Consider the following 20,393-nt stretch of genomic DNA (forward strand, 5'->3'; position numbering starts at 1 on the left):
CCCCGACGCAAGCCAAGCCCCGCCCCTCACGCAAACTCCGCCCCCGACGCACGCCAAGCCCCGCCCCCGATGCAAACCCCGCCCCTCACGCAAACTCCGCCCCGACGCACGCCAAGCCCCGCCCCTCACGCAAACTCCGCCCCCGACGCAAACTCCGCCCCCTCACGCAAACTCCGCCCCCGACGCACGCCAAGCCCCGCCCCTCACTCAAACTCCGCCCCTGATGGAATGCCAAGCCCCCCTCACGCAAACTCCGCCCCTGATGCACGCCAAGCCCCGCCCCTCACGCAAACTCCGCCCCCGACGCAAACTCCGCCCCTCACGCAAACTCCGCCCCTCACGCAAACTCCGCCCCTCACACAAACTCCGCCCCTCACTCAAACTCCGCCCCGACGCAAGCCAAGCCCCGCCCCTGATGTAAACTCCGCCCCCGGCGCAAACTCCGCCCCGATGCAAGCCAAGCCCCGCCCCTCACACAAACTCCGCCCCCGACGCTAACTCCGCCCCTCACGCAAACTCCGCCCCGACGCACGCCAAGCCCCGCCCCCGACGCAAACTCCGCCCCTCACGCAAACTCCGCCCCTCATGCAAACCCCGCCCCTCACGCAAACTCCGCCCCCGACGCAAACTCCGCCCCTCACGCAAACTCCGCCCCCGACGCACGCCAAGCCCCGCCCCTCACGCAAACTCCGCCCCCGACGCAAACTCCTCCCCCGACGCACGCCAAGCCCCGCCCCTCACGCAAACTCCGCCCCTGACGCACGCCAAGCCCCGCCCCTCACGCAAACTCCGCCCCTCACGCAAACTCCGCCCCGCCCCTCACGCAAACTCCGCCCCCGACGCACGCCAAGCCCCGCCCCTCACGCAAACTCCGCCCCCGACGCACGCCAAGCCCCGCCCCTCACTCAAACTCCGCCCCCGACGCAAACTCCTCCCCCGACGCACGCCAAGCTCCGCCCCTCACGCAAACTCCGCCCCCGACGCATGCCAAGCCCCGCCCCTCACGCAAACTCCGCCCCCGACGCAAACTCTGCCCGCGACGCACGCCAAGCCCCGCCCCTCACGCAAACTCCGCCCCCGACGCACGCCAAGCCCCGCCCCTCACGCATCGCACAGCGCATGCTCGCTCGGTGCTGCCGCCTAGTGACCAAATTTCGGTACTGCAGCGGCAGCGCCGCGCATGCGCAGTGCAGCGCCACGCCCCCTCCCCGGAACCGGCTGCCGGCAGCCGGTGTGCAGGGGCTGCTGTGAGCCGAGGGAGGAGCGGAGGCGTCGCCGGGCTGCGGCTGCACGGAGGGAGAAGGTGAGCGGGGCAGCGGGACGGACCGGCGGGTCCCGGGGAAAGCCCCGAGGAGGGCGGCGGCAGCGGTGCCGCCTCCGAGGAGAGGCGGGGGGGGCGGCGGGGTCCGTGTCACAGAGGGGAGGGGGGCTGCCCGGAGCCGTGCGGCGGGTGGGGGGGGTGCGCGCCGTGTCGGAACCGGGCGGGGAGACCGTCCGGAGCCGCGCGGCGGGGGCTGCCCGGAGCCGGCGGGCGTCCGCGCCTTTCGGAGGTGGCTGAGGGGAGGCGGGGGCGGGGGCGGGGGGGGGGCGCCAGCCCGGAGCCGCGCTGCGGAGCTCGGGGCTGCCGTCGCGGCTCGGCGGGGCTTTCGGGTGAGTCGGCTTTGGGGTGAGGGCACGGGACGGTGTCCCCGCAGGGTCAGGAAGCGTGGAAGGCTGCCTCCCGCGGCACGCCGGCAGTTGCAGTCTTGGGGCACGCGGCTGCTGGTCGGCCATATTGGCTCCCCGGAGCACGCCGGGAAGTGTAGTCTTACGGCACTCTAATGGCTGCCACGCGGCGCTTGCCAGTGCGTGCCGGGAGGCGTCGTTTTCGCGGACGTGGCTGCCGGACAGCCCGACTTGCTCTCGCAGGAGCGCGAGGTTGGGGTTTTTTTTGCCGGTTTCGCGTGGTTTTCTGCAGGCTTCCAGCCGCTCCCGAGCAGCGGTGCGGCCGTGCTACGAGAGCGCGCGCGCGGCGAGGCGTTGCCCGGTGTCCCGAGACGAGCGCTACCGGTCGGACTCTCCGGAAGCCTGTCCGGCAGCCCCAGGCCGCCCCCGAGCCCTGGCGTGAAGGCGGCAAGCTGGCCCTCGCCTGTGCCGCTTTCTTCCTGAACAGGGGTGCTGGCGGCGGCGGCAGCGGCAGCAGCGCGGGGAAAGAGCGGCGTCTCCGGAAGCCCCTGCAGAAGGAGGAGGGTCTCCGGCCAGGGCCGACCTCCGGTAGTAACGGCCACTGCTTTTTCTTTCCCTCTCCCAGGCCGCGCTGAGGACGTGGTTGCCCGTCCCTCCCTTGGGGATGCCGTCGACTGCACCCGCCTCGCCTGTGCCTGGCCTGGCTCGCCTCGTGGCGTGGGGGCGAAAAGGGACAGGCGGCGGAGCGCTTACCGGCCGTGGACAGGAGCTGCCCTAAGGGAAGCTGGAATGGCCAGAGAAAGGTGAAGAAGAAGAAGAAGAGATGGAAGGCTCTCCGGCCGGCAGCTGCCTCCCGCTGCAGGCAAGAGAGCGCCTGCCTCGCCGGGTGAGGAAAGATCCCTCGTTGCGCTCCGCGGCAGGTCAGGCTGCCGACGGGCACCGCAGGGTCGCCACGCGTAATCCAAAGCACGGTGCGGCCGCGTACCGAGGGAGGCAGGGAGGCAGGCTACTCATCTAGGCAGACTCGTCTCCTCGGAGCTGTAAGACACCCGTGTATTCTCTTAGGCGGAGGACAGCCGAGCGACCGGAGTGACAGCAAAGGAAAGGCGGAGAGCGGGAGAAAGAAGCGTCTGCGCTGGCAAGCTCTCCCGGCAGCGCCGAGAGCCAGAGCTGCGGTGAGTCCTGGGCCCGCGGGGCCCCATCGCCTCTCCTCTGCGTCGCGGGCCCTCCTCTGCCCCCCTCGCTTTCCCACCCCGCTGTGGGGTTTTTTGGTTTGCTTTCTGCTCCCCGCTATGTTCTTTTTCCATCTCGCTCTGACGGGCTGCCTGTCCCCACCTTTTTTAGGTCCTCGCTCTCTCTGCCCCGTAGCCCGTGGCTATTGTTTCCTTCTCTCTCTCCCTGTCTCTCTGTCCGGCCCCCAGCCACTGTTTCTGCATTCCTCCCCCCTCGGTCCTGTAGCCTGTCGGTATTTCTGCCATCTCTGGCTCTCTCTGTGCGGCTCCTCGTTCCTGTTGTTCGAGGTCTTCCTTCTCGGCTCCGTAGCGAGTCGTCGTGAGTCTCTCTCTTTCTCCGTCCCTCTTGAGCCTCTTCCCTGCCCCTCGTTTTGAAGGCCCGCCTCTCTGTCCCGGCACCCGTCGCTATGGTTCCTTTTTTCGGTCTGGCTCCGTCTCGCTCCCCGTCCCTGTTTTTCTAAAGTCTCCCCTCTCTGCCTCCTAGCCCGTCGGTACCTTTTTCTTTCCCCGTCGCGGTTCGTCTGGCTCCCTGTCCCTCTTTCTTTCTTCCTTCCTTCCTTCCTCCCTGTCTGCCCCGCAGCCCGTCCCTTCGTTCCTTTCTCCTTCCCTCTCTGTCCCTCTCCCGGTCCCCGGCTTTAAACTCTGCTTCTCTGCCCGGTAGCTCGCCACCGTCTTACCTTTCCCCGTCTCTCTCTCTGTCCAGCTCCCTCTCTCGAATCTTCAATTCCTCCCTGTCGCTGCAGAAGCCTGTCGGGACTTTTTCCCCTGCCCGGCTTGCCTCTCCCTGTCTCGCGATTCCTCCCTCTCTGCCCTCTTAGCCGCGACCGTTTTTATATTCTCCGTCTCTCCCTCGGTCCGCCTCGAGATCCCGATTGTTTTTTAAAGCGACCGAATCGTCGAGGTTGGCAGAGACCTTTACGATTATCGGGTGGAACCGCGAACCTGGCGCTGGCAAGTCCCCCTCTGCCCCGCAGCCCGTCCCTTCCCTTCCGACGGCCTCTTTCTCCACCTCCCTCTGTCCGGCTCCCGGCCCCTCTTTCCACTTCCGCCCTCTGTACCCTGTGGCTTTCCCCCTCTTCTTTCTCTCTCTGTCTCTGTTTGAGGAGGAGCAGCTGCCGCCCCAGCGTTCGCACCCCGTTCACGGTGTCGCGCGCACGCTTCTTCTCGGGCGCGCTTCCTCCTCCTCCTCCTCCTTCGGGCTCGACCCGAGGCTTCCGGCGGCAGCAGTCTCCGGGTGTCGGATTTTGTAAAATAATTAACGTAACTGAAAGGTGCAGCAGCGGGATCGGCCCGGGCGGGGCGCCTCCAAAGAGAGGGACCCCGAACAAAGAAATCCCGGGGCCGTTCCACGCTTGGGTCCCGGACACCCGCCCCTCGCGCGCTGTCCGCGCGTCCCTTAGTCCCGCGGTGACTTTTGGTCTGGGGTCTTCTACCGTCGTCTCGGATTCTTCTTCTGTATAGCTGTGGGCGGTGCGTTATTCCACAGGTGCTGCTGCGCCGATGCTCCGTACGTTCGCAGTAACGGGTAGAGCGGAAGGCTCCGTGGCCAGGGAAGAGCGGCACGGACGCGTTCCTGCTCGCTCCGTTGCACCGGAATTTCGACGGCTGGGTTCGGCCGCTAAATTGATGGCGCTACCGGAAGAAATTTCACAAAAGTGAGTACTGTGCTTGTCTTTAATCTTTTAAAGTAATTTTTCTACGGGCGCCCGGTCCGTGGCTTAGATATTTGGTTTGCGGCGAAACAGACCCGGAACGTGGCTCCAAGTAGCGTTCCGATTCGCTGAAATTCCCCGTAGTCAGAGAGCAAGAATGGTGAATGTTGCTTGGCGGTTTGAAATCTCAGGCTTTCTCTGAAAGCTGACCTGCCAGAATGAGCCGAAAGCAGGCCGAACGCCAATAGGGATGCCGCAGAAAAGGTCCTCTTCTTGACAGGAGAAGAGCTTGGCGAAACGTCAGCGCCGTTTCCCGTAGGGCCTCCGACGTACCGGTTCGGCAAGCGTGGGCTTTGTGCGATTCCCTCGGGGACGATGGCGAACAAACCTTGTACGGCAGAGAGCATCTTAGCTTACTTTCCATCTCCTGCTCGGTTACTTGCAGAATATTTAATTTGGCGTCGCACGGACCCAGAGGGACGGGTCCCCAACTCATGCTGGTAGGGCAACCCCAGTACCAGCCGGTAAAATCGGAAAAGAGTACGACGTTTTGAAACGTTTGCCTTGCGAGGAGAAGGGCCGTCTCTCGTTAGGCAACTGAATTCTGCGACCGATTTCCACGCCTCACGCGCGTGCGTGCGCGCACACGCGCCCTCCCCACCCCCCCCCCAACAGGCAGGCTTTGAAGGAGGCAGTCCCTAAGGCAACGCGATCTAAAACGTGGAAGTTTTTTTTTCTATTTTTAATAGTTTCTTACGGATAGGAGGCTCGTGTGAGCGTTTAGTCTGTCCCGTCCTTAATTCTGAACCCACTGGCTGGTGCAGAAGGACGGTCGTGTGACAAAAACAGCATGAAATTTGTCCCTGTGCCGGCTGCGTCCCGTGGTAAAGGAGTACATCTGTTATTCCTGCGTGAAAGATGTTTGATGAGCGTACCGCATCGTCAGAGCTGCTCTTGGTCTGCCTGCAAGCCGTGGGTTATGATTTAGAAATACGTTCGCCTACCGTTCCTTAACTGTGTGGTTTTGGTTTTTATTTTTTTCAAAGAAAGGGTGGCTTTTTCGTCGATCTCTTTGTGAGAGTATCAAATCAGGCGGCGGTAAATACGTAGAAGCAACTAGGCGTACTACGGCGTGTACCGGACAGCGTTGGCGTGCCGCTCTGCTAGCAGCGGAGAGCCAGATGAGGATGCCCGTGGTAAGTACTCGTTCTGCCTCCGGCTGAACGGAAAGATTCTCATGTGGAGGGTTCCTGGGCTTGTCTGTGTGATTAGCATTACTTTTTTTTTTTTTTTTTTAATATGAAACAGGGTCAGATAATTGTTGATGAGTGGGACTTTGCGTACTCCTTTAGGTAGTTTTTCGTACTGAACCTTAGATCGGTTACAAAACTTAATCTTTGTGCAGTTTACACGTTTTGTAGCAACTACAAAGACATTTATCCTGTAGGTAAGCTGAAAATAAAAATGCGGTTTCTCACCTGATTTTTCTTTCGGAGGAACGCTCGCCCCCAGCGGCTGGTTTTTTTTGCTAGTGTTGTCGGGGGGAAGGAACGGCGGCGCTTGCCTGGTTTCTTCCCCTAGCCAGGGACCTGAAACTTTGTTTTCCTCAGCTGTTTCACTAGAAATTTACAAGTGTCGGTGGTCAACAGTGGCAGAGAATTGGGTGGCGTTTTCAATTTCAAAGGGAAGGAACGTGTTGATGTTAATTCTGTTACCAAAAGCGAAGTACCAGCTGCTTCCTCTTTCTAGATCTTCTCTCCTTTCGCCGTCCTCCCCGAGGGGTAACGTGGCCACGCCGTATACCTTTTCTGCTCTGGTACCGTTCGTTTGATACGCAGGAGCGCTGTGAAATAACTAGAAGGGCTACGGACAGACATCTGCCATCGTTGCGGCTGCCTTAAATCGTGTATTTGTCCCTTTAGCCCGTCATTTCCTTTCCGCTCAGTTGAGTTACGTGCAGCGTTAGGTTCTGGTCGAGAGCGGCGCCGCCGAACAACGCTCTGGGAGCGTGCGCGGAGGAGGGCGACCGAGATGGCGAGAGGTCTCCGAGGCAAGACTTAGGGGGAGCGGCTGAGGTCACTTGGTTTGTTCAGCTTGGAGAAGGGAAGGCCGAGGGGTGACCTCATCGCAGTCTACACCTTCCTCGAGGGGGACGGCGGAGGGGGAGGCGCTGACCTCCGCTCTCTCCGGTGACCGGCACTAGGACCCGAGGAAACGGGACGAAGCTGCGTCAGGGCAAGTTCAGACCGGACGTTGGGAAAAGGCTTTTCACTGAGAGGGCGGTCGGTCAGTCACGGAACAGGCTCCCCAGGGAAGCGGTCGCAGCCACCGAGCCTGTCAGGAGTTCAAGGAGCGTCTGAACGATGCTCTTAGTCGCACGGTTTAGTTTTAGGTAGTCCCGCGTGGAGCGGGGGCTTGGTCTCGGTGATCCGTATGGGTCCCTTCCAACTTGAGATACTCTATGATTCTGTGAAATCTTCTGGGTTAGAAACGACCTTATTGTAACAGAGAATTCGCTGAACGTGGCTTTGTGCAAGGACTGTCGTCTTAGAATATCTTTTTTTTTTTTCTTCCCCCCCCCCCACAGATATGAGAAAAGCTCTGTCCAGAGATATGGAGATGAAATCAGTTGTACCTCACCCTGTGACACCGGAAGACATTGAGTAACTGTAAGCTGTGATGCTCAGTGAAATTACTAAGAGCGTTAAGTTTCCCGTGCCTTTGCTTTCACTCTCCCATTCTCTTGTCTTGCGGCACGTCGCATTTTTGAGGCCGTGGAAGCGACACCGGGAGCGATGGGTTGTCAGAACCAGGTCCTCCTGCCCGTCGCTGGTTTTGCTTACCTTCGCCGTCTCTGTGTACCAGCCTGCGTCTCTCTCTCTCTGTTCCTCAATCCCTGTCCTCTCTTCTCTGTTCTGCTTTGTTTCGCTGCGTATGTCCCGTTCCCTGTCCCACCTTTATCCTTCCTTCCTTCTTCCTCGCCTTTTTCTTTGTCCTTTTGTCCTGCTCCCCGACCCTGTTTCTCGCTCCATCTGACCGTCCTTTTCCTGGCACCTTGGTGTCTCTGCTCCTTGCCCCCGTCTTTCTCTCCCCTCTGCCCAGTCCTCGTCTCCCTCTTTTGTGCCTCTGCCCCTCTGTCTTGCTCCCTGCCCCTCTTGTTCTCACTCTGCCCCAGCGTCCCGCTCCCCGGTCCTCTTTCCCTCTGTTGCTCTCTCCTTCTCCCTGCTCCCCAGCCCGGTTCTCTCACGCTCCCGCTTCCTTTTTTTATTCTCTGTTGCTCTGTCCTGCTCCCCGTGCCGCTGTCCCTCGCCGTACCTCTCGGTCCGGCTCCCTGCCCTTATTCTCTTTTCCTCCCTCGCCGTGGCGCTGCCCGCCCAGGGTCGTTTCTGCCTCTCTGTCCCGCTCCCCGTCCTTGTTTGTCGGTCACCGTCCCGCTGCCTCTCTTCCTGCCGCTTCTTCCTCCCTCTCTGTCAGGCTCCCTGTCCCCGTCCTTCACTCGCCGTCCCTTTCCTTGCCTCGCGCTTTCTCGCTCGCCGCCGCCCCCCCCATCCAGCTGGCTGCCCCTTTTCTCCTCTCTTCTAGCGTCCTGCAGCTGGCTCCTCGGTTTTGGCGGCAGCCTGCACATAGCAGCCCAGCTCTCCAGCAGCCTGACGGACCGACCGTGTGTCTGTTCCACGCCGGACTGGCGAGCGTGGCTCTGGGTAGGACAGCCGAGGCGCCCCAGGGCCGGGCCCCGGTGCGGAGTCTCTCCCGGGACCGGCTCTGTGTGTGACTGAATAAACGCTTGCGGTCTCTTTTGCCGTGCCGGCTGCGTTGGCGCTTCCTTTGCGGGGGTGCTGTGATGGAGGGCAGGGGAGGAGGGGTGTGGGGGGGGTCAGGTGATGGCCCCCTGTTCATGTGGGGCTCCAGCTGTGGGTTGGGGCTGGAGGAGTCCCAGGTGCAGGCAGTGAGGCTGCTGGTGCCCCAGGTGCGGGCAGTGAGGCTGATGGCCATGGCCCCTCCCTATAAGGGGCTGCTGGTGTGCAGTGGCTGCTGTGAGCCAAGGGAGGAGCGGAGGCGTTGCTGGGCTGTGGCTGCATGGAGGGAGAAGGTGAGTGGGGCAGCCTCTTAGGAGGGGTAGGGGTAGGTGGGTGGCAGGGTGCAGGTCAGAGGCATGGAGCTGAAGGAGGGTTGCCTGGAGCCGGCGGGCGTCTGTGCTGTGTCGGAGCTTGTGGGGGGAGTGCTGGCTGGCAGTCCAGCCCGGAGCCACGCTGCGGAGCTCCGCGGGGATTTCGGTGAGTTGGTGCGAGGGAATGGGACAGTGTCCCCGCAGGGTCAGGAAGCGTGGAAGGCTGCCTCCCGCAGCACGCTGGGAGCTGTAGTCTTATGGCACTCGGCTGACATGCAGTGTTTGCCAGTGCGTGCCAGCAGCTGTCATTTCCCCTTTTGGAAAAGGCACTGTCTGCCTCTCACCTCAACAAAAATGCTCTAGCTCTGGTTAGTCCAGACAGCTGTTCCCAGCTGCAGCACCTCCCCTGTAGCCTGTCCCATAGCCACAGACTGCTGCCTGACCCTGTCTTCACATTAGCACGCTGGCCCTCAAAGATAGTTTATTGCACCATAAATGCTGGTGTCATTAGCATCAGTTTGGAGAAAATAGCGGCATCTCCAAAAGCTCCCCCAGAAGAAGGGGTTGCTGCTTCAGGAGAGCTACAGTCATCACTGTGGATGAGAGTTGCTGGTTGTTTACCTCTCCCAGAAGCAGTGGTGAGGGGTCAGTTGTTGGTTCCTCTCTGGGGATGTTGTTTGCTGCATCTGCCTCAGGTTTGTGTGGGTTGCCTTTGGCCTCCTTCTCCTAGAGGCACAGGCAAAAAAGCATAGCTGGACACTTACTGGCCGCACAGAGGAGCTGCTGAGGCCCAAGCCCAAGGCCAGAAAAAGGCAATGCAGCTGAAGAATAAAATGAAGGGGATCCAGCTGGCAGCTTCATTAAAGAAACAGAGGAGGAGGACCTCCTGCAGGCAGGAGACCATCTCTCTGGGTTAAGAAGAACACCTCTTAGCACAGTCCTTGGCAGATCCCATCTCTAACGTGCGCCCCACCATCAAAATTCCTCCTTTAGACAAATATCGTAACATCCTCTGCGTAGAGAGACGTTACCCCCCCAGAGAGTCGGAATCGGCAGTTTTATCTTAACCACGTTTTTGTGGGAAATCGGACTAAATGTAACACAACTAATCCTATTAAATCTCGCTCGAGCCGGGCCCAGAGGGGACCAAAGGCATCGGGAGTATTTTGGTCGCGTAGCGACAAAGCTTATAAAGTACTTCCGCGTCGGGGAGGAATTCGCACTCTAGGATTGGTAACTGCGGATTTACAAATGCTCCCGAAAACTGTAGAAGTTCCAATCTGGCATCGCACCTTTTTAACTCGCGTTAAAAGGACCGATACCCCATTAATAGAAAAGCCCTCGGGATTTCATTCTTTTCTCCGATGGTTCATACCATCTTTAGGGGTGACCGAACTGGAAAAAGTGATTTTAAACATATCAGGAGAAATTGAAAAACCGGCAAACTATACCGCTCGTGGGTTAACAACCTTGCAAATTGAAATCGCAGAACTCTCAAAAGTTACCCTCCAAAATCTTACGGCCTTAGATACGACGTTAGCATCGCAAGGTGGAGTTCGCACAACACTAAATGCGAGTCGTCGCACGCGTATGGATCATTCAGGGGAATTATTGACTGACGTACATAAAATCTGGGAAATTAATTCTCGAATGCGACAAGTACAAAAAGACGATACATCTCGGGGTTTTACCGATACCATGTCGGGGTTGACTTCCCGGGTTCCTGATCTATCTGTGCGGCTCAAAAAGGCCCTTGCTGTAGCAGCCTTAGCAATCGTAGGGACTGTACGCGTAATAGCGATTTTTCAATCTTGTATAACCTGTTTTTCTAGTATAGTAGCAAAATGGCAACGAGCTCGGAGATATAAATAATTGCAGGGATGCAATAAAAACAAACGGAGGGAACTGTAAAAAATATAGAAGCCTAGCTATAAGAAAACTTATGCTAACTAGAAAGCTGCTTAAGGCCTAGAACTGTTTTAAAGCCTATAATCATGGGAAAGGGGTTTCTAATCAAGGTAATAGATAACGAAGCTAACCGACCCCGGCAGCGTACAATGCCGCTACGTTCCTCGTACGGTCCCTACCCAACCGGACAATAGGCCCGGGAATATTAATCTTACAAAGTAAGTTGTTACAGACAGGCGCATCCGCAGCAAGGATACCGCGCACGCCTGCAAGAAGAGGGCCATCCGGCGGACACGGGTGCGTGACCACCGGCGACCGCCAGAGACCTCCGAGGACCACCGACTCAAATCACCGAGCGTGCATGACGGGGAGGAGAATATGGAAATGAATTCTAAGAAATGATTATCATAGGACTGCCTTTTCTTGGAAAATAATGGATACGTATATTTTGATTCTATAGAACCTGCGTCTCGGTAATCACCCGGACGCACGTTTGGCGGAGCCGTTTCCCCCGTGCATCCGGCGCTGCAGTAAAGCAAACCTAGGGTAACTCACCTCTGGTAGATTTAACAAATCTGTTTCCCTCTCCCTATTTTTTATTCCTCCCTCTGTACCCACTCACTGTTTAAATTTTTATGTTTCCTTCTCTTCATCTCCCTGTCCCTTTTTTAATATTTCTGTGTTTCTTGTATCCCATCAGGTTTTAAATTTTCTTTCCACATTGTCCTCTACCCATCTTCCTGTCCCTACGTTTTATTTCTTGTACTCAGTTGCTTTTTAAAATTCCTTCTACATCTCTCTGTCTCCCTTTCTTGATGTTTTAAAATTGTTTTCTATGTTCCCTATAGGCCATTGCTATTTAATTTCTCTTTCAACAACTCCATATATCCATCTCCCTTTCCCTAAATTTTAATTCATCCTTTTCTGCCGTATACCCCGCCGCTTTTTAAATTTTCTTTCAATGTTTCCTTCTATTCTCATCCCCATTCCTACTTTTTTCTTCTTTCTGATGTTTCTTGTAGCCTATCGCTTTTAAAAATTTCTACGTCTCCCTCTATCCGACTCCCCGTCTCTATTTTTTAATTCCTCCTTCTGTGCCCTGCACAGGGTCGCTGTAAAAATTTTCAATGTCTCCATTTATTTAGTTTCCCATACTCGGTCCATTTTTTTTGTCACGTACCTCATTGATTTTTAGTTTTGCGCACGTGCTATTTTCCCCCGTTCTTATTTTATTCTCATCTTTCCTTAAAGCTGTCGCATTTAAAATTTTCTTTCTATGTCTAAGCTTATTTGCTTTGATGTCCCTATTTTTTGTTTTCCCATGTGCCCTATACCTCATCGCTTTTAAAATTTTTTCAACGTCCACTTTAACCAATTCCGCCTTATTTGTTTCTCATCCATCCTGTACCCCCTTGCTTTTGAAATTTTCTTCCTACGTCTCTCCGTATTTTTCTCCCTATTCTTGTTTTGTAATTTTTCCTTTTCTTTCCTTAATGCCCCTGCTTTTATCATTTGCTTCCTCTGTGTGTCTCTATCACCCTACCCTTATTTTTTTTTGTCATGTCTTTCCTTAATGCCTTTGCTTTTAAAATTTTCTTTCTATGTCTACTTAAACCCATTTGCTGTCTTTATTTTTAATTTTTTTCCCCATCTGTTCTGAACGCCATCGCTTTTTCCATTTTCATTCCACGTCTACTTTTATCAAGCTCCCTATCCGTATTTTTAAATTTATTGACGTCCGTCACGTACCCCGTCGCCTCTTAAATCGTATTTCCTTGTCGGCATCTATTTTTTACCATATCCTCATTTTAAATTTTTTTCTCACCTGGCTTAATGCCATCCCTTATTATGTTTTCTTTCTGTGACAACTTTTACGTTGACATCTGTTTTTTTTATTGTTTTCTTGTCTTTCCCATACTCTGTCGCTCTCCAAATTTTCTGTTTAAGTCTCTATATCTAGTTTTTCGTCCCATTTTTATTTGTTCTCCTGCATTTCCTGTACCGCAACTTTTAAAACTGCGTTTCTGCGCGTGCCGGTTTTGGACGGGATAGGGTTAGTTTCCTTCACGGTAGCCGTTACGGGGCTACGTTTTGGATTCATGCCAAAAACAGCGTGCATACTACGGCGGCGCTTTAATTATCGCCGATATTTTGTTGTAGCTACTTGCCCGCTCGTAAGGGTGTTTTGTAGCGTTTCTGATGCATATTTTTCATTTTCTATGGTTTTCTGGCGCTTTCTCTCCTTTGGGACTCATCTAGTTCCGTTAAGGGAGTCAGTCGGAGAGACTGTCGAGGTTAGCTGACAATTTACAGTAAGTAATTTACTGTTCAGCCAGAGATATTTTTGAGAAGGGCTTCTCACAGGGTCTATTCCGGCTTTGTCATTCGGTCTTATCCAGAACGTAGTTCCGGTAGAAGTCAGGCGGTACGTGCGGTCTCGCTCAAAACGACGTGTAAGCCCGGAGCATTTTGGGGTTTTTATAGTAAACTAACAGATGTAATTTTCAACAACAAGATTGTCATTGCATTTAATTAACTACTTTGCTACAAGATTTAGCGTACCATTTATCTCTTTCTGTATACAGCCCAGAAAAATCAAAACTAATTACATACCCGGTCACATCATCAATACGATAGATGGAGTTGCAGTAAAAGAGCGGGTATCATTGTTTCCAGCCAGAGCTGCTTTCTCTATTCAGCACTTAGTACACCATAAACTCAAGACAGGTAAGAAAATCCACTGCTGCTCTTCCGGCCGCTTTTAAGCCTTGTGGTGGTCAGCCCCTCCCCTTTCCCAGGGGCTGGTGGGAAGGATGGTGGGCGGGGCCCGAGGTATATGAACCGCAGGCCTCTGCCAGGGAGCTCAATCTGCTTCCAGGCTTCTCTGGTATCAGAGCTATGCTGGTCCTTCAGTCAAGGGCAGCTTTAGTATCAGTTTGGCTTTTTGGGTAGATACATCTGAGATAAGAGCCTCGGGACCGGTCAAGGTTAAGCAGTGTATTTAATAGAAAGTATGCTTTATGCAGATTTGGTGGGGTTTTTAATTTATTAGTTTTCAGGTCAGTATTTTTATATTGAGCATTCTGAGGTTTGTAAGATCATTTAATAACATGTATTTCTTTTTTTTTTTTTTCTAGGTCCACTGCATTTTACTGGAATTCCTGATTTTACAGAAGAGGGAACCTTGGTTTTTTTCTCCAGTTTTCCTGTAAGCTATGTAAGTTGCCAGTATTATTTCTCTTAATAGGACTGACGATGAGATTATCTAGCAGGGGTTAGGTTCAGCATCTTGTACGTATTCATTCACAGAGTTTTAGCATTTCTGAAGAAAGCAGCAGGGATGTAAGGTATAGTGTCTTTCAGGCTATGGGACAGCTCGCCGCTTTTCCCGATCGCCCACGGAGTACCACGTTGTTCCTAGAACCTTTGCGGCTCACTGCAGGCTTCTCGTAGATTATAAGCATTGGGACTTTGTTTTGTTTTGCAGGCTCATAGCTTGCGGAAAGATAGAAGGTAAGAGTCATCTGCAGAACGCAGTGTAAGGCTTTGAGGAGCGGCCGACACGGGGGGTTTGGGGGGGCGCAAATACAAGGAGAGAGCTGTCAGGAAGGAGCGGGGTTCCTTCTCGGAGTTCAGGAGAAGAGAAGGAGTTTCTAAAGTTTTGGGACCGAGGGACAGTTGTGAAAGAGGAGGGCTCATCACCCATTCTCAGATAAGTTTTACAGGTGGATTTGGGTGCCACCGAGGACTATTCTAGCTCAGTCTCATCACAGCCGACCGGAGGCACGACGATCCCGAGACGTGCGGCGTAAGTTATCCGGCCCTCGGCACGGCCATAAGCAGAGCTGAATGTCAGAAGAGTCTCATCTTGTGAAGCATGGGGTAGGTTAAAATATACCTTCCTGAACTCTGAAGTCTCTGCTTCCCTGTACCTTCTGCTTTCTTTATTCCCTGACTTAATTTTTGCATCCATCCCTTCACCGTCCATCTGGATGTCACAGTTACTTAGAGACACAGACTAGGCAATTATTTCCAGCGCAGGCTTGAGCGACCGTATTCCCTGGAATTTCACGGTGAAGAGGATGCATATCGCCCGCGCTCGTAATGGTCTCCAGCCGGGGGTCTGTCTTTTATTGTGGTCCTGACACAAAGCTTTTTCTATTTTCTAGTTTTACCTTTTTCCGTAAGCGAACGATGAGGCTTGCTCTAGTACCGGTCACGGCAGTTATGTTCTCTTGTTCTTGGAAGCATTTAAGGTTAGAGTAGAGGAGAGGGCTGTCTGGGAGCAGTTCCATTTGGGCAGGCAAAGGGAGCGGGTTGCTCATCGGCACGATGCTAGACCGGGCAGGGCAGTTCCAGCCTGTGTTATGTCTGTGTGTCTTGTCCTGTGTGTCTCAGCCCTTCCTCGGGTCTCAACACCCTCTTTGCGCTCAAGGGGCAAAGTGTGCTTCTCGGTTGCCATCCCTAGGCTCTCGGATGCCTCCGCTCATCGGCGTAGCGCCAGTCGGGTGCTTCTTTGCTTGCCTTGCAAGCTTACGGCGTGGATCGTTCTCGCGTGTCGGAAGCTTCCGGCGGGTCCTCTTTTTGCAGCCTAGTCCTAGGCCGCATCGGGAGCTCTGCTCTCCAGCCGTCCGTTCTCAGGGACCGGGGCTTCTTCTCTGCGTCGTTACATTCTTAGGTCTTGAAGAGAGGCTTCTTGCCGCATCCCTCGCCCTGGTTTTGACCGTAGCTTCTTACAACTGGCTATCACGGTCCATTCTTTTCTGGGGTTGCCATAGAGCTTCTGCGCCCGGGCCTCGTGCCCTGTAGGTCATCTTGTTGGGCAGCCTCTCCGGTCCGGGAGTCGTTCCTCTCGCTGAGAGTTTTCTCTCACTTGTGATTTGTGGTGTTTGTAGCATTCTGTGTAGCGTTGATCCCCGTGCGTGTGTGTCTTGGGCGTGGAGCTGCTCTGCCCGGGGCTGTCGAGTCCAGGGTTGGGTGGAATAGCAATAGAAGTGTACGGTTAGTGTGTCAGTATGGCCAGTCTGGAATTGTTTGGCTCTCGCTCGGCATCTGGCTGACTTGTTTAATTATCTTGGTGGTTTTTTATTTCCAGATGCAGAGAGAGAGGAAGCGCACCAAAGAGCAGCACAGGAGGGGAGCAGAGCGCCGTAAGGAGGTGGGTCGGCCAGTGGAGTCGGAGGGAAGATGTGGCTGGTGCCTACATGACTCCATTCAGATTTGTGTGTGGCTTTTATTTTGAAGGTGCAAAGGTGGATATGGACCCCGTCGGACACAGACACGGGAGGTGACTCGGGCCAGGTGAGCGGCGACTAGCGGGCTGAAGTACAGCAGTTATTTTTCTGGTGTTGCATTGCTGTTTAAGGTACAGGGATCCTTTGTTTGTGTTTTCTAGGTGGGGCGCAAGGACGGCAGCCCAAAACGACGGAGGCCAGGTGAGCAAGCGGCTGAGGTCAAGGAGGGGGAGGTAGGAATCGGTGCGGGCAAGCCGCAGTTTTGGGCAGTGTCTGAGCACGTGCCTCTCGCTTGATTTTTGGCAGGTGCCGCAGGGAGCCTCGGAGGGGCGAAGCCGCGTGCCGACGAGCAGTCAGAGAAGGTGAGGCGCTTGTCAGTGTCTAATAGCAAAGCAGTATAAGGCAACTTGTTTGAGCTTTTCCCTCTGGTTTTGCAGGCGCTGCGTGGCCACCTTTTGGACCGGATGTCCGTTTGAGGTGAGCTGGAGGAACGGCGAGGGCGGTTGTGGGAGCGGTGACTTCTGACAAACGTAGGAGTAATTTTGTGTCTCTTGGCGTCTTAGGTGCCACGAGGGATGACGGCTGCAGGGGTCAGTCTCTGGACCGAGCAGGTGAGCGGAAAGACAGGGTGCTTCTGAGGAGAGGGGGGCGTTGTGGGCAAGGTTGGTGTTGACCGGTGCGATGCTGACTGACAGCAATGTTTTGTTTGTTTTGGTGATGTGTTTACTCTAGGTGAAGAGGGTCCAGACGACTGCCGGAAGATCCCAGTTAGCCGATGCACAATGTGCATGTTGTTTGTTGTGGATGGATTCAGATCCTCGGCCCTCTGAAAGCTAAGTTGAGGGACCGGGGCCAGGGAGGGAGCAGGCCGAGGAGGGGGCAAGTTTGGGGGTCGCAGGGGAGATGTGTTGCGGTTAGCGTAGGGGCAAGAGCTGTCTGGCAGCGGTCCCCTAGGGTGGGCAAAGGGAGCGGGTTACTTGTCAACACAATACTAGGCTGTGTTGGGCAGGGCAGTTCCAGCCTGTGTCTGTGGTATGTTTGTTGTGTGTCTTGTCCTGTGTGTCTCAGCCCTTCCTCGGGTCTCAACGCCCTCTTTGCGCTCAAAGGGCACGGCATGCTTCTCGGGCGCCATCCCTAGGCTCTCAAACGCCTGTATTCATCGGTGTAGCGCCAACGGGGCGCTTCTTTGCTTGCCTTGCAAGCTTACGGCGTGGATCGTTCTCGCGTGTCGGAAGCTTCCGGCGGGTCCTCTTTTTGCAGCCTAGTCCTAGGCCGCATCGGGAGCTCTGCTCTCCAGCCGTCCGTTCTCAGGGACCGGGGCTTCTTCTCTGCGTCGTTACATTCTTAGGTCTTGAAGAGAGGCTTCTTGCCGCATCCCTCGCCCTGGTTTTGACCGTAGCTTCTTACAACTGGCTATCACGGTCCATTCTTTTCTGGGGTTGCCATAGAGCTTCTGCGCCCGGACGTCGTGCCCTGTAGGTCGCCTTGCATGGCAGCCTCTCCGGTCCGGGAGTCGTTCCTCTCGCTGAGAGTTTTCTCTCACTTGTGATTTGTGTTGTTTGTAGCATTCTGTGTAGCGTTGATCCCCGTGCGTGTGTGTCTTGGGCGTGGAGCTGCTCTGCCCGGGGCTGTCGAGTCCAGGGTTGGGTGGAATAGCAAGAAGAGGGTCCAGTTAGTGTGTCAGTATGGCCAGTCTGGAATTGTTTAGCTCTCGCTCGGCATCTGGCTGACTTGTTTAATTATCTTGGTGTTTTTTTTATTTCCAGATGCAGAGAGAGAGGAAGCGCACCAAAGAGCAGCACAGGAGGGGAGCAGAGCGCCGTAAGGAGGTGGGTCGGCCAGTGGAGTCGGAGGGAAGATGTGGCTGGTGCCTACATGACTCCATTCAGATTTGTGTGTGGCTTTTATTTTGAAGGTGCAAAGGTGGATATGGACCCCGTCAGACACAGACACGGGAGGTGACTCGGGCCAGGTGAGCGGCGACTAGCGGGCTGAAGTACAGCAGTTATTTTTCTGGTGTTGCATTGCTGTTTAAGGTACAGGGATCCTTTGTTTGTGTTTTCTAGGTGGGGCGCAAGGACGGCAGCCCAAAACGACGGAGGCCAGGTGAGCAAGCGGCTGAGGTCAAGGAGGGGGAGGTAGGAATCGGTGCGGGCAAGCCGCAGTTTTGGGCAGCGTCTGAGCACGTGCCTCTCGCTTGATTTTTGGCAGGTGCCGCAGGGAGCCTCGGAGGGGCGAAGCCGCGTGCCGACGAGCGTTCCGAGAAGGTGAGGCGCTTGTCAGTGTCTAATAGCAAAGCAGTATAAGGCAACTTGTTTGAGCTTTTCCCTCTGGTTTTGCAGGCGCTGCGTGGCCACCTTTTGGACCGGATGTCCGTTTGAGGTGAGCTGGAGGAACGTCGAGGGCGGTTGTGGGAGCGGTGACTTCTGACAAACGTAGGAGTAATTTTGTGTCTCTTGGCGTCTTAGGTGCCACGAGGGATGCCGGCTGCAGGGGTCAGTCTCTGGACCGAGCAGGTGAGCGGAAAGACAGGGTGCTTCTGAGGAGAGGGGGGCGTTGTGGGCAAGGTTGGTGTTGACCGGTGCGATGCTGACTGACAGCAATGTTTTGTTTGTTTTGGTGATGTGTTTACTCTAGGTGAAGAGGGTCCAGACGACTGCCGGAAGATCCCAGTTAGCCGATGCACAATGTGCATGTTGTTTGTTGTGGATGGATTCAGATCCTCGGCCCTCTGAAAGCTAAGTTGAGGGACCGGGGCCAGGGAGGGAGCAGGCCGAGGAGGGGGGCAAGTTTGGGGGTCGCAGGGGAGATGTGTTGCGGTTAGCGTAGGGGCAAGAGCTGTCTGGCAGCGGTCCCCTAGGGTGGGCAAAGGGAGCGGGTTACTTGTCAACACAATACTAGGCTGTGTTGGGCAGGGCAGTTCCAGCCTGTGTCTGTGGTATGTTTGTTGTGTGTCTTGTCCTGTGTGTCTCAGCCCTTCCTCGGGTCTCAACGCCCTCTTTGCGCTCAAAGGGCACGGCATGCTTCTCGGGCGCCATCCCTAGGCTCTCAAACGCCTGTATTCATCGGTGTAGCGCCAACGGGGCGCTTCTTTTGCTTGCCCTGCAAGCTTACGGCGTGGATTGTTCTTGCGTGTCGGAAGCTTCCGGCGGGTCCTCTTTTTGCAGCCTAGTCCTAGGCCGCATCGGGAGCTCTGCTCTCCAGCCGTCCGTTCTCAGGGACCGAGGCTTCTTCTCTGCGTCGTTACATTCTTAGGTCTTGAAGAGAGGCTTCTTGCCGCATCCCTCGCCCTGGTTTTGACCGTAGCTTCTTACAACTGGCTATCACGGTCCATTCATTTCTGGGGTTGCCATAGAGCTTCTGCGCCCGGGCGTCGTGCCCTGTAGGTCGCCTTGCATGGCAGCCTCTCCGGTCCGGGAGTCGTTCCTCTCGCTGAGAGTTTTCTCTCACTTGTGATTTGTGTTGTTTGTAGCATTCTGTGTAGCGTTGATCCCCGTGCGTGTGTGTCTTGGGCGTGGAGCTGCTTTGCCTGGGTTGTCGAGTCCAGGGTTGGGTGGAATAGCAAGAAGAGGGTCCAGTTAGTGTGTCAGTATGGCCAGCCTGGAATTGTTTGGCTCTCGCTCGGCATCTGGCTGACTTGTTTAATTATTTTGGTGTTTTTTTTATTTCCAGATGCAGAGAGAGAGGAAGCGCACCAAAGAGCAGCACAGGAGGGGAGCAGAGCGCCGTAAGGAGGTGGGTCGGCCAGTGGAGTTGGAGGGAAGATGTGGCTGGTGCCTACATGACTCCATTCAGATTTGTGTGTGGCTTTTATTTTGAAGGTGCAAAGGTGGATATGGACCCCGTCGGACACAGACACGGGAGGTGACTCGGGCCAGGTGAGCGGCGACTAGCGGGCTGAAGTACAGCAGTTATTTTTCTGGTGTTGCATTGCTGTTTAAGGTACAGGGATCCTTTGTTTGTGTTTTCTAGGTGGGGCGCAAGGACGGCAGCCCAAAACGACGGAGGCCAGGTGAGCAAGCGGCTGAGGTCAAGGAGGGGGAGGTAGGAATCGGTGCGGGCAAGCCGCAGTTTTGGGCAGTGTCTGAGCACGTGCCTCTCGCTTGATTTTTGGCAGGTGCCGCAGGGAGCCTCGGAGGGGCGAAGCCGCGTGCCGACGAGCGTTCCGAGAAGGTGAGGCGCTTGTCAGTGTCTAATAGCAAAGCAGTATAAGGCAACTTGTTTGAGCTTTTCCCTCTGGTTTTGCAGGCGCTGCGTGGCCACCTTTTGGACCGGATGTCCGTTTGAGGTGAGCTGGAGGAACGGCGAGGGCGGTTGTGGGAGCGGTGACTTCTGACAAACGTAGGAGTAATTTTGTGTCTCTTGGCGTCTTAGGTGCCACGAGGGATGACGGCTGCAGGGGTCAGTCTCTGGACCGAGCAGGTGAGCGGAAAGACAGGGTGCTTCTGAGGAGAGGGGGGCGTTGTGGGCAAGGTTGGTGTTGACCGGTGCGATGCTGACTGACAACAATGTTTTGTTTGTTTTGGTGATGTGTTTACTCTAGGTGAAGAGGGTCCAGACGACTGCCGGAAGATCCCAGTTAGCCGATGCACAA

General features: G+C 55.3%; 3 long non-coding RNA genes across 4 annotated transcripts; all 3 read left to right on the forward strand.

Moving 5' to 3' along the window:
- The first annotated feature begins 4,453 nt into the window (after positions 1-4,453).
- On the forward strand, positions 4,454-8,353 carry LOC129200472 (uncharacterized). Of its 2 annotated transcripts, XR_008574924.1 has the most exons (4): positions 4,454-4,552; positions 5,596-5,745; positions 7,137-7,218; positions 8,132-8,353. It is a non-coding gene; the product is annotated as an uncharacterized LOC129200472 (long non-coding RNA). The 2 variants fall into 2 exon arrangements; XR_008574923.1 differs by lacking the exon at positions 4,454-4,552 and having other exon boundaries at positions 5,504-5,745.
- Positions 8,354-13,155: 4,802 nt separating this feature from the next.
- Positions 13,156-14,619, forward strand: LOC129200473 (uncharacterized). The gene is made up of 3 exons (XR_008574925.1): positions 13,156-13,292; positions 13,703-13,782; positions 14,339-14,619. It is a non-coding gene; the product is annotated as an uncharacterized LOC129200473 (long non-coding RNA).
- A 3,081-nt stretch (positions 14,620-17,700) lies between these two features.
- On the forward strand, positions 17,701-18,067 carry LOC129200470 (uncharacterized). Its single transcript, XR_008574921.1, has 3 exons — positions 17,701-17,771; positions 17,866-17,905; positions 18,011-18,067. It is a non-coding gene; the product is annotated as an uncharacterized LOC129200470 (long non-coding RNA).
- The last annotated feature ends 2,326 nt before the right edge of the window (positions 18,068-20,393 follow it).

Source organism: Grus americana, unplaced genomic scaffold, assembly GCF_028858705.1.
Source record: "Grus americana isolate bGruAme1 unplaced genomic scaffold, bGruAme1.mat scaffold_167, whole genome shotgun sequence".
Lineage (NCBI taxonomy): Eukaryota > Metazoa > Chordata > Aves > Gruiformes > Gruidae > Grus > Grus americana.